Raw genomic sequence first — 11,934 nt, 5'->3', positions numbered from 1 at the left:
CGTGGGCCCCCCAGCATCCCACAGAAGAACAAGAGACCTGCAGGAAGTGGAGGAGGCGGGGCTCAGGCTTTGATGAGTGGCGGACTGTGGGAAGGCAAACTTATCAGGAAACCCACAGAAGACAAGGGCTGCCTTAGCAGGTTATTTTTTTTTAATGTATTTATTTAAAAAGCAGAATTGCTAAGAGGCAGAGAGGAAGAGAGAGAGGTCTTCTGTCCACTGGTTCACTCCCCAGATGGCTGCAATGATCCGAAGCCAGGAGCCAGGAGCTTCTTCCAGGTCTCCCACGCGGGTGCAGGGGCCCAAGGACGTGCGCCATCCTCCACTGCTTTCCCAGGCCACAGCAGAGAGCTGGATCGGAAGTGGAGCAGCCGGGACTAGAACCGGCACCATTTGGGATGCTGGCACTGCAGATGGAAGCTTAGCCCATTAGGCCACAGCACCGGCCCCAGCAGGTTCTTCATGTAGGTCCTCTGCAGCCCTCGCTAGTCCAGTAGGGGTCTGGAGGCGTTGCTGGTGACTGAGATAGAAAACCTTCTGTTTGCTGGAGAAATCGCTTTTTCTCCGCGGCCTTCGGCTCAGGACAGTCCTTAGGATAGCACGGCTCGCTCCGGGGTGGCCACTCTGAGTGCCTCCATGGTGTAGTCTGGCAACCCTCAGACTCGCCCAGAAAATGCCGGACCACACGCACCCAGCGGCCGCCACAGGTGTAGCTCCGTGCACCAGAGGATGCCAGGACAACCACGTGGGGATGAGACAAACCCTGGCTCCTTTCTCACAGTTTACAGAAGGAAAAAACAAAAAAACAAAGGACGTGGAAATGCACCATTGATCCAAGGATAAAAGAACAAAAGCTGGGTCAGGCTGTGGCACAGCAGGTTAACGCCCTGGCCTGCAGTGCCAGCATCCCAAATGGGCGCGGTTCGAGTCCCGGCTGCTCCTCTTCTGATCCAGCTCTCTGCTGTGGCCTGGGAAAGCAGTGGAAGATGGTCCAGGTCCTTGGGTCCCTGTACCCACATGGGAGGCCTGGAAGAGGCTCAGGCTCCTGGCTTTGGATCATCTCAGCTCTGACTACTACAGACATTTGGGGCGTGAACCAGTGGATGGAAGACTTTTCTCTCTCTTCCTCTTTCTCTCTGTAACTCTGCCTTTCAAATAAATAAAAATTTAAAAAAAAGAATTTTTGTAGCTCTACAACAAGAAGAAAATAAAAAACCGCTTAGATCCTTCACCAACACGTGCAGATGCGCAATATCGACGATAGTCAGCAAGGAAAGGCAAATTGAATCACAATGATTGAAATAAAATCACAATCCCTGGAACTCAGTCCAGGTCTCCCAGGTGGGTGGCAGGAACCCGGCTGCTGGAGCCGCCCTGCCGCCTCCCGAGGGCTGCGTGGACAGGAAGCTGGAGCCGGGAGCCGGAGCTGGGACTGAACCCAGGCGCTCGGGAATGGGAGGCAGGCATCTTAACCAGCGTCTCAGCTGCTGCCCCTGCCAATTTCTTATAAAATTCAACATCTGTTTGCTGCAGAACTCAGCCATCTCACTCCTAGATATGAGCAGAATTGAGGGCATGGGCTATGCATGCGTTTGAGATGGATTTATACGGCAGGTGTTGGCATAGTAGTTCCAAACTGGGCGCTCATGGTTTTCCAAATGTCCATCACGAGAGGAACAGACAAACTGGCAAATCCGGACCTAGCAGAAAACACCTCAGATCTGAATGCGCTACTCACCGCTCCAAAATGCCCGGAGGCGTAAGTGGCTGCTCCACTTCTGGTCCAGCTCCCTGCTAACGTGCCTGGGAGGGCAGTGGAGGATGGCCCAAGTATGTGGGCCCCTGCACCCACGTGGGAGACCCCCATGGAGTTCCCAACGGCGGGCTTCAGTCTGGCCCAGTCCTGGCCATTGCAGCCATCTGGGGAGTGAACCAGCAGATGGATGGAAGAACTTTCTCTCCCTGTGTCTGTAAGTCTGCCTTTCAAATAAATGAAATAAATCTAAGGAGGATATTGGAGTGCCTGGGTTCACACCCCAGCTCCTGCCGCCACCGGGCACCCTGGGAGCCTCCTGGCCTCGGCCTGGCCCCACCCAGGTGCTGACTGCATTTGCGGAGTGAACCAGCCGAGAGAAGATCTCTCTCGCTGTCTCTCTCTTTCCCTGCCTTTCAAATAATAATAATAATAATAATAATAATAATAATAAGTGATTAAAAACAGCAAACAAGAAGAAATGGGGCAGGCCTTCAGCCCTGTGGTTTACAAGCCGGTTAAGATCCCCATATCCCACGTGAATGTCTCTGGGTTCGACACCTGGCTCCAGCTCCTGGGAGGCAGCTGCGATGGCTCGGTGACAGCTCCTGCCGCTGGATGGAGTCCCAGCTCCTGGTTTCGACCTTGGCCTTGGCCATTGAGAACATTTGGAAAGTCAACCCTGGGGCGCAGCTCTCTCTCTCTCTCTCCCTCTCCCCAACCCCGTCTTCCAAATAAAAAATATTTATTTTTTTAAATTTTTTGACAGGCAGAGTGGACAGTGAGAGAGAGAGAGACAGAGAGAAAGGTCTTCCTTTGCCGTTGGTTCACCCTCCAATGGCCGCCGTGGCCAGCGCGCTACAGCCGGCACACCACGCTGATCCGAAGGCAGGAGCCAGGTGCTTCTCCTGGTCTCCCATGGGGTGCAGGGCCCAAGCACTTGGGCCATCCTCCACTGCCTTCCCGGGCCATAGCAGAGAGCTGGCCTGGAAGAGGGGCAACCGGGATAGAATCCGGCGCCCCAACCGGGACTAGAACCTGGTGTGCTGGCGCCACAAGGCAGAGGATTAGCCTGTTGAGCCCTGGCGCCGGCCTAAAAAATACTTTCTAAAAAAGGAAAGCTCTGCGTGTGTGTGTGCGCATGTGTGTGTGTGTGCACATGTGTATGTGTGTATGTGTGTGTGTATGCGTGCACCCTAGCAGCACTTGTGAGCCGGCGCTGTCCGGGGTGATCACTGCTCTGCCCGGCCAGTGTCCCCGGCCCACTCTCCCGCGGGGTGGGTGAGCTGGGCGTGAAATTCACACACGGAGAAAGGTAGGAGAGGCTGCGGGGCGAGTGCGTGACACAGAGGCTCCTGTCCTGTGCCTGACGTCTTATCTCAGTTAATGTCTCGGGTTGGGAATTCATTATGGCGTCCTACAGGCGAGGGGGCGAGGCACACAGGAGTTCCACAGCTCAGGGCTGGCCTTACGGTGCAGTGGGTTAAGCCGCTGCCTACGATGCCAGGACTCTGGTTCGTGTCCTGGCGGTTCCACTTCAGATCCAGCTCCCTGCTGGTGCGCCTGGGAAAGCAGTGGAAGGTGCTCCAAGTGCTAGGGCCCCATGCACCCATGTGGGAGACCTGGGTGAAGTTTCTGGCTCTTGGTTTTGGTCTGTTGCGGCCATTTTGGTGTGAACCAGTGGATGGAAGATCTCCCTCTCTTTCTCTGTAACGGCCTTTCAAATAAAGTTTAAAAGAAAGAATAAGAAGGGGCCGGTGCTGTGGCATAGTGGGTTAAGCATCCGCCTGCAGCACCGGCACCCATATGGGCGCTGGTGAGTTCTGGTTGCTCCACTCTCTGCTATGGCCTGGGAAAGCAGCGGAGCTCGGCCCAAGTCCTTGGGCCCCTGCACCCACCTGGGAGACCCACAAGGCTCCTGGCTTCGGATCAGCCCAGCTCCAGCCGTTGTAACCATCTGGGGAGTGACCCAGCGGATGGAAGACCTCTCTCTCTCAGTCTCTCCCTCTCTCTGTCTATAACTCTGCTTCTCAAGTAAATAAATAGATCTTTAGAAAAAAGAGAGAAGGGGAAGGGGAAGTGGGGCGGGGGGGGGGGGAGAGAAGGAGTTTGGAAGCTCAGAGTGGCTGGGAAATGGGGAACTGAGCAGTGAGCCGCCAAGGACGCCCCTGAGTTTGCGATCTTCTGGGGGAAACGGAGTCCCCAGGGCCCGGGAGTCGAGGAGGCCGGGAGGAAGTAGTTCCAGGAGCAGGTGCGCCACAGACGGCTTTCTCATCAGCCCACGCCCACAGCTGCTTCACTACTGCATGGGAGAGGCCGGGGGGGGGGGGGGGGCTGGGAGGAAGTTTCCACCGAGGCCGCGGAAGGGATCCTGGGACGCGCAGGCCTCCCCGACCCTGTCTCTACCCTGAGCAACGCCCCGGCCCGGCCGATCCCACCACCCCGTTCCTCCCAGCTTCACGGGCAGGCGGCAGGGTGTGCCCCCCTCCACCGCTGCGCCTGAGGCAGGTGTGGGCACAGCTCCCGCCCCTCCAGGATGCAAGCCCCAATGCAAGGAGGGCAGTGAATTCCCCGGGAACCGCTCAGCCCAGCAGAGGGCCTCAGAGGACCCCGCAGGGCGGCCGTTCCTAAGCGCCCCTGAATCCACCTGCTGTCCCTTCCCGACACGGAGGATCGATCCTTGTGCTGGGTCCCGGACAAGCCCAGGGTATAACCAGGATGGCCCCTGGCGGGCTCCGGCGGAGCTGTGGGCGGCACACGGGAGAACACGCCAGGTTCTCCTCGAGCTTGCCTTTGTAGGTCTGGTTTCCCAGGCCCGCCCATGCACTGAGCCGGGCACACCTCACACCCCCTCTCCGCCCAGCCCCATGGCTCTGAGCTCTCCCCAGGGTCAGAGCACCCCAGCCGGGGCCTTTCCTCCTCTGTGCAGTGGGGGTTTTCAAGGGCGCCCATGCGAGACCAGCGCTGTGGCCTAGTGGGATAAGTCTCCACCTGCGGCGCCAGCATCCCATAGGGGCACCAGTTCAAATCCCAGCTGCTCCTCTTCCCATCCAGCTCCCTGCTATGGCCTGGGAAAGCAGTAGAAGATGGCCCAAGTGCTGGGGCCCCTGCACCCATGTGGGAGACCCAGAAGAAGCTCCTGACTCCTGGCTTCATCCTGACCGGCTGTTTTAGCCATTTCGGGGGGGAGGTGAACCAGCAGATGGAAGAATGGAACATCTCTCTGTCTCTCCCTCTCTTTGTCTCTCTGTAACTCCGCTTTTCAAATAAATAAATCTTAAAAAAAAAAAAAAAAGTCTTTCGTGCATGCGTGACACGGTTTGGAAGCCGTGGTGCCGTCACAGCCCGGTGAGCGAGGCTGTTTCGGGTCCAGGTTTGCGTTTGAATGTGGTCCCAGGGACTGGGGGTTTCCAGGCCTCAATGCAGAGGCTTCCCTCGGGAGCTCCGTCCCCACCCGGCCATGCCTGTCACCTGCCACGGGCAGGGCCGCAAGGCCGGCCCTGCCTGCCGAGGTCCTGCCCAGCACCGCACGGCCGGGCTGGAGGTGCAGGCGCCCGCTGAGGTCACGCCAGGCGAAGCAGGTTTGAACTTGGTAGAGCTTCAAAGGCCCTTCCCCGCCTCTCTCACGCCACTGCCCACGCAGCCCTCGGGTGCCAGGGCCCCGCGTGCCCTGCAGAGCTGAGCGGGGGCGGGGCCGCCCCGGGAACCCCCTGCCTGGAGGGAGAGCGCTCCAGGGAGGGAACCGCAGGGAGCAGGAGCGGAGCTGGCACTGCCCCCCCACCCCGGGCGAGCTGTGCGGCCCCAAGGGAACACGAGGCTCTGCCCCCCCCCCCCCGGCCTGGCTTGAGTCTCCCTCTGCCACTTTCTTTTTAAAAATGATTAAGTAATTGGAAAGGTGGGGGTCGGGAGACAGCCACAGAGGGTCTTCCATCGCTGGTTCACTCCCCAGGTGGCTGCACCAGCTGGAGCTCGGCCAGGCCAAAGCCAGGGCCAGGAAGCGCACGCGGGTCTCCCCCATGGGTGGCTGTGGGCAGCTCCGGCCCCCTGCCCGGGTGCATTCGCAGGGAGCTGGATGGGAAAGCTGGGACAGAGGCCTAACCCGCTGTGCCTCTGCCGCTGTCTCCGCGTGTGACCTCTGACCTCTGAGCGCTCAGGCTGCCATGGAAATGACATGACAGGTAACGTGTGAGGCACCTGGGAGGGGGCACACGCACCTGAACACAGACGACGGGTGGGAAAAGTCTTAGGCGGGGGGTGGGGGGGATGCAGGGACCGGTGCTGTGGTGCAGCGGGTTAACGCGCCGGCATCCCATATGGGCCTGGTTCGAGACCTGGCTGCTCCACTTCCCATCCAGCTCTCTGCTGTGGCCTGGGAAAGCAGTAGAAGATGGCCCAAGTGCTTGGGCCCTGCACCTGTGTGGGAGACCCGGAAGAAGCTCCTGGCTCCTGGCTTTGGATCAGCGCAGCTCCAGCCGTTGCAGCCAGTTGGGGAGTGAACCAGCAGATGGAAGACCTCTCTCTCTCTCTGCCTCTCCTTCTCTCTGTGTAACTCTGACTTGCAAATAAGTAAATGAACCTAAAAAAAAAAAAAAAAAAAAGGAAAGTCGGGCGGAACGCAGTGGAGTGTGTGGTTGTGCTTGCTGTAACCCATCGGGTCTGTGTTCAAATCCAGCGTCTCTTGCTGTTCCACCTCGGACTAACTGCTCCACTTCTCTGGGCTCCAGTTTCCCCTTCCGTGAACTGAGTTTGGTGACAACAGTCGCTAGTAGTAAGGGCTGCAGTGAGCACCAAATGCAAGAATGCACGAAAATCATCGTCCTTTGGGAAGCCCAGGAAAGGGCTTTGAAGGGTGAATAGGAGTTTGATGGATGGTGGGCATAGGTTCTAGACACAAAAGCTTGCTGTGGGTGGGGTTTTGAGTGTGTATCTGGGACAGGGAACATTAACATTGATAGATCACTGTGTGTTTTGTTTTTTTTTTTTTTTTGGTTAGGCCAAGAGTAGGGGGATCTGGCCTCCCGGTGAGTCTGGGGTCTGTGGACCCCTTCAGATGCAGGTAGAATGGCGGTCACAAGCAAATGGCCAGCTGTGGCCGGAAAGCCTGTCTCCCCCACTGACAGCTTCCTGTGCTGCCTGTGTGACCGCGCGGCCCTAAATCACACCTTCAAGTTAATCGCAATCTCCCACCCAGCACTAGCAGAAGAGGGGGTGCCGAGCCCCTATGGAGACAGTCTCCAGGCGACCCCCGCTCTCTCCATGAGCCCCAAGCCAATCAACTTACGTATGCGAAACCTCCTGTCCCGTGGGCACCCCCAGTAGGATGACCCAATGAACAGAGAGTAACGCCCTCAAACCCCGGGACACTTCCTCGAAGTCCGTGTCCGTCCATGTCCGGCTCGGGCGCCCCCACCCCTCCCCGGCCTCCTCTCTGACCAGACGCTTTCTCTGTTGCTTGCCAATCAAATCGAAGTTTCTGCCCCCTTGCGAATTGTTTCCCGGCTTCTTATTTCTGCACTAAGCCGAGGAAAAGAACCCACGAGACTCTCACCGGCAACCGCCCTCCCCTCCGGGACCGGTAACAGGCCCCTTCTGTTGGGTCACTCCCCACGAGCCTGTGACGGCCTGGGCCGGGCAGAGACCAGATGGGGAGCCTGGAACTCTATCCGGGGCGCCCCTGTGGGTGGCAGCAGCCCAGCCCCTGCCTGCCAGGACCCCCATCGGGCAGACACTCCATGTGGGTGTGGGCGTCTCACCCAGGGCTTCACCCGAGGCCACACCCACCCAGCCACTCCTCTGTCTGAGGACTCGGCCATTCATCACAGGTTCCCTCTTCCGTGTCTTAGTCCAAGGGGCCTCCAGCCAAGCCTGCGGGCTCGGGGGCTTTGTCACCCCGGACGCTTCTGCCCTCACCAACGTGTATTCACGGAGCAGCCACTGCCTCCTGGGCGCCGCGCTGAGACCTGGCCACGCGGCCGTCCGCCAGGCCAGCCGGAGCCCTCCCTCCCAAAGCCTCCGGGACAGGAGGGGGCCCGGCCTCTCTGTGCCCTGGTTCCCCTCCGTGTGAGCTGCGACCTGCCCAGAGCCCACGGAGCCCCAGAGGGATGGCAGAGGGCCTTGCGAGCTCCAGGCTTCCTGCCGACCTGAGCTGGGACCTGCGTGTGCGTGGATTTCAGTCTGAAACGCTGGAGTTGGAGCAACGACCTGGGGACAGCGGGAGGAGACGTCGCCAAGGAGCAATGGAGACACCCGGGCCCTCGCTGGCGCGAAGATTCCTCCCCGGTGCCCCGGGAGTCATCGAAGCGTCTTCACCGCCACCCACGGTGGTGCCAGAGCCGGCGGTGGGGGCGGGGTGCAGGCAGCTGGGGAGATGCACCTTCCGAAGCCCCCAGGCTTCTCAGGCCTCAAGGTTGCCTTCCTCTTGCCCTTGATCTCTGCCCCCCCACTTGGCGGGCTCCTAACTGCTCTGCGCACAGAGGCTGCCTGCTTTGCCCAGGCCCGTGGCCCCCTCAGGGATGTGTTTGGTCCCACGCCTGAGCCTCACATCACAGGACCCCTCCTTCTGCCAGGGAGGCTCCCCTGGGGAGGAGGCCGGGGTAGGGGAGGGGAGCTGACACCCGCCCCTCCCCTGGGGATTCCTGGCCAAGACAAGGGGGCTGGGCTCCTGCTCCAGGTGGGCAGGGGTCTAGAAAGGCTGGGAGGAGCAGCTGCATCTCCCACGGGCCCCCTGGCTTTCACACTGTTTCAGCAGGGGGAGGCTTCTTCCCTGTGAAACCCAGTGGGGGAGGGGCAGCCGGCCTCAGGGCTAAGCCTCAATTCCACCGGTTCGAGTCTCGGCCGCTCCATTTCTGATCCCGCTCCTTGCCAGGGCCTCTGGGGAAGACGCAGAAGGTGGCCCTGGGGCTCCGGCCCTACCACCTATGGGGAGACCAGGGTGGGGTCTCAGCTCCTGGCTTCTGACCACTGTGGACATTTGGGGAGTGAGCCAGGATATGCAAGAGTGCGCTCTCTCTCTCTCTCTCTCTCTCTCTCTCTCTCGCTTGCTCTACTTTGTGACCCAGCAGTCACACCCCCTGAGTAATTATCCCAGAGCAAAAAAACGTAAATTCACAAAAAACTTTCTTTTTAAAAATATTTTATTTATTTATTTGAAAGGCAGAGTTACAGAGAGGCAGAGGCAGAGAGAGAGAGTTCTTCCATCCACTGGTTCACTCCCCAGATGGCCACAGTGGCCGGAGCTGCCCCGATCCAAAGCCAGGAGCCAGGAGCTTCCTCCAGGTCTCCCACGTGGGTGCAGGGGCCCAAGGACTTGGGCCGTCTTCTACTGCTTTCCCAGGCCATAGCAGAGAGCTGGATTGTAAGTGGAGGAGCTGGGACCAGAACCGGTGCCCAAATGGGATGCCAGCACTTCAGGCCAGGGCGTTAACCTGCTGTACCACAGCGCCGGCCCCCCATAAATATTTTTTTAAGTAAAAAATCAAAATAAAATCCCTAGGTCAGAGATCACCCCGGGTGAAGTTCAGATCCCAGCCCCACCGTTAGGGCGCTGTGTGGCCTCCAGCACTGCCTCACCTCTCTACACTTCATCTCCCTCCGTACACAGAGCGACCTCTGGGGTTTGTAAGGTTGGCTGGGATCAGGTGCGCTTGCCGGGAAAGCGCCTGGCACCTGGGAGAGTCCTGGCAGATGTTCACCATTTCTTGAAGGAGCACACTCTGACCGGGCCGCGTGGCTGGGGGGGGGGGGGGGGGGGGGCGGGCATGGAGCGGACAGGGCAGCTCCCTGAGAGGCCAGGAAAGGGGCCCTGCTCCACTCTGCACCTCCACAGCCGGGTCCATTTGTCCAGAGCCGTGCAGCGCCTGGTGCCCCGGGAGACTCAAACTCAGGTTTCCTGGTCCTCTCTGCTCCCCTCTCCAAGGCCCCCCACACCCTGACGGTGCACCCGAGCGTGCCCTGTTGAGGCCAACTTCACTAACAGAAGTCGCTCGCTCTCCAGTGCTCGGTCTGTGCTAGGTGCTGGGTTCGAGTCCTTGTCTCCTCCTAGCAGTCCCACCAGGTGAGCCCCGTGATCTGTCGGCCTGACTTCACTCACAAGATAAGAAGCTGGGAGCCAGGAACTCCGTCCGGGCCTCCCATGTGGTGGCAGGGACCCGAGTCCTCGGGGGTCACCTGCTGCCTGCCAGGGGGTGTGTCAGCAGGGAGCTGGAATCAGCAGAGCTGGGACGGGAACTTGGCCGCGGCTCCATGGTAGAGTGCACTGTCACCAGGAGAGCGAGGCTCAGAAAAGCTGTTTAACTTGCCCAAGGTCACACAGCAATCAGCGAGGTGGAATGTGACCCTCAGGGCTTCCAGAGTGTGGGTTCTCGGGGTCCCTAGCAGGCTGCCTCTCGCCCAGGGCACCCACGCTTTGCAGCTCCACAGAAGGGGCCCGCATGGGGTCTCAGGGTCGTCACCTGTGCTCACCCCTGCTCATGGATTCTTCTGGAAGCCTGACCTGGCATCCCCACTCCCTGTTTGGGACACAAAGCTCCAGGCAGCGTGGAAGGAGTGCTCTGTGCCAAATTCCTTCCTGGCCCCCGAGGCAGGGGAGGGGGACCGGCCTGGCCCAAGGCTTGGGCCATTGTACTAGGCTTGGTAATAAAGGTGCTCTTTTTGCAAAATGTGTGCATAATAACTTATTTAAACTACCCTGAAGATAGAATAACGAGTGGCTTAGAGGCAGTGCGGCTCCCGCAGAGTGGGGGGACCCAGCCCCGGCCCAGAGCGAGTCCACCTCCCGGGCCGGGCCGTAGTCCTGTTCCCCAAAGCAGGGCACCGAATTCCAGCCAGAACATGATGCCTTGCAGGGCAGGCCCGCGGCCGCAGAGGCGACCGCCTGCTTTGCCCTCTGCGTCCACGAGGGCGGCGTCCGACGTCTCTTTGCTCCTCATTTCCTTAAGCGAGGCGGTGTACCAGGCGGTCCCAGCGTTGCCGGCCCATCAGGCGTGACTGTGATGCAGGGGTGCTCACCGAGGGCCTGGGAGGTTCCACACGAATGTGTTGCGCCATCTTTACAAGGGCCTTGGTGCCCGTGGGTATGGTGCCTGCGAGGGGCCCTGATACTGGCAGACCACGCGTGGACACCACTCACCGGGTATGCATGGGTATACACGAGTGAGCGGCAGCCCCTGTGCAGGCGCCATGAGTGTCAGCTGGGCTCGCACTCTCCCCCACCCCGGCGAGGGTCTTCCTTCGGGCCAGCCCCTGCCTATGGCCCCCTAGTCCCCCTGAACTCCCGGTCACACAGCCACAGCCAGGAGGCTGTGCAGCGACCAGGTCCGGATCTGCACGGTTCGGCGTGTCCCATGAAGCCTGCTCGCTTGGCTCCTGCCCGCCTCCCCTGCACCACGGCCTCTTCTAGATGGCCAGAGGTCTCGGCGCCTCCTAGACCAGGGGGTATCAGAGCCCTGTCCCGAAAGCCAGCGCTCCATGAATCACGTTCCCGGCAGCCGCAGCGTCTACCCAGCACCTGACGGAATCTCTCGCTTTACTTTTAGCAAGCGCTTGTTTTAAACTTAAATGAACCCCTTTAACAAAGGGAACTGTATCATTATTAATCATGGATTGGATTGCTGATTTTTCATATAGACATGCATGTCTAACCTGCACCGGAATGAACACATGTGTAACAATTGGAATGGTTAAAGTCTTCACTGTGCGCCAGCCAACATCACTTCCAAATGCACAGCCCGCAGTGCAGGTCCTGGGAGCAAGTTCATGGTGCCCGGCCACGGAAGACATCCAAGGAGCACGTCTATTACCCACATCCGTGTGCATTTGTGGCGCGTGCCAAAGCGGTGTGGCTGGAGTGCACACGCACAGTGCCTCCGTGAAGCCTCTGAGTGGCGTGTGTCCGTGGAGCAGGTGCCCGGGCAGGTGCGCAGATCACCTCCGGGCTGTGGGCATCACGCAGGCCCACGGGGGCACGTGCATTCCCTTCATCTTGCAGTGAGGGTCCCGGGATCCGAGAGGGTTGCTCACAGAGAAGCTTGACATTGCTGCACACGGGCAAACACTGTGTGGGTTTCAGATTCAGGGAGCCCCACTCGTCACCTTGGAACGTAGGCGTGGAGCAGCGTGGAGCCTCAGAACCCCCGAGTCTTACTTTGCTCTCCCCTTGGCCTGCCTGTTCGGAAGGCGACAGC

Source organism: Lepus europaeus, chromosome 5 (genome assembly GCF_033115175.1).
Source record: "Lepus europaeus isolate LE1 chromosome 5, mLepTim1.pri, whole genome shotgun sequence".
Taxonomy (NCBI): domain Eukaryota; kingdom Metazoa; phylum Chordata; class Mammalia; order Lagomorpha; family Leporidae; genus Lepus; species Lepus europaeus.
Note: the sequence above shows the minus strand (reverse complement) of the source record.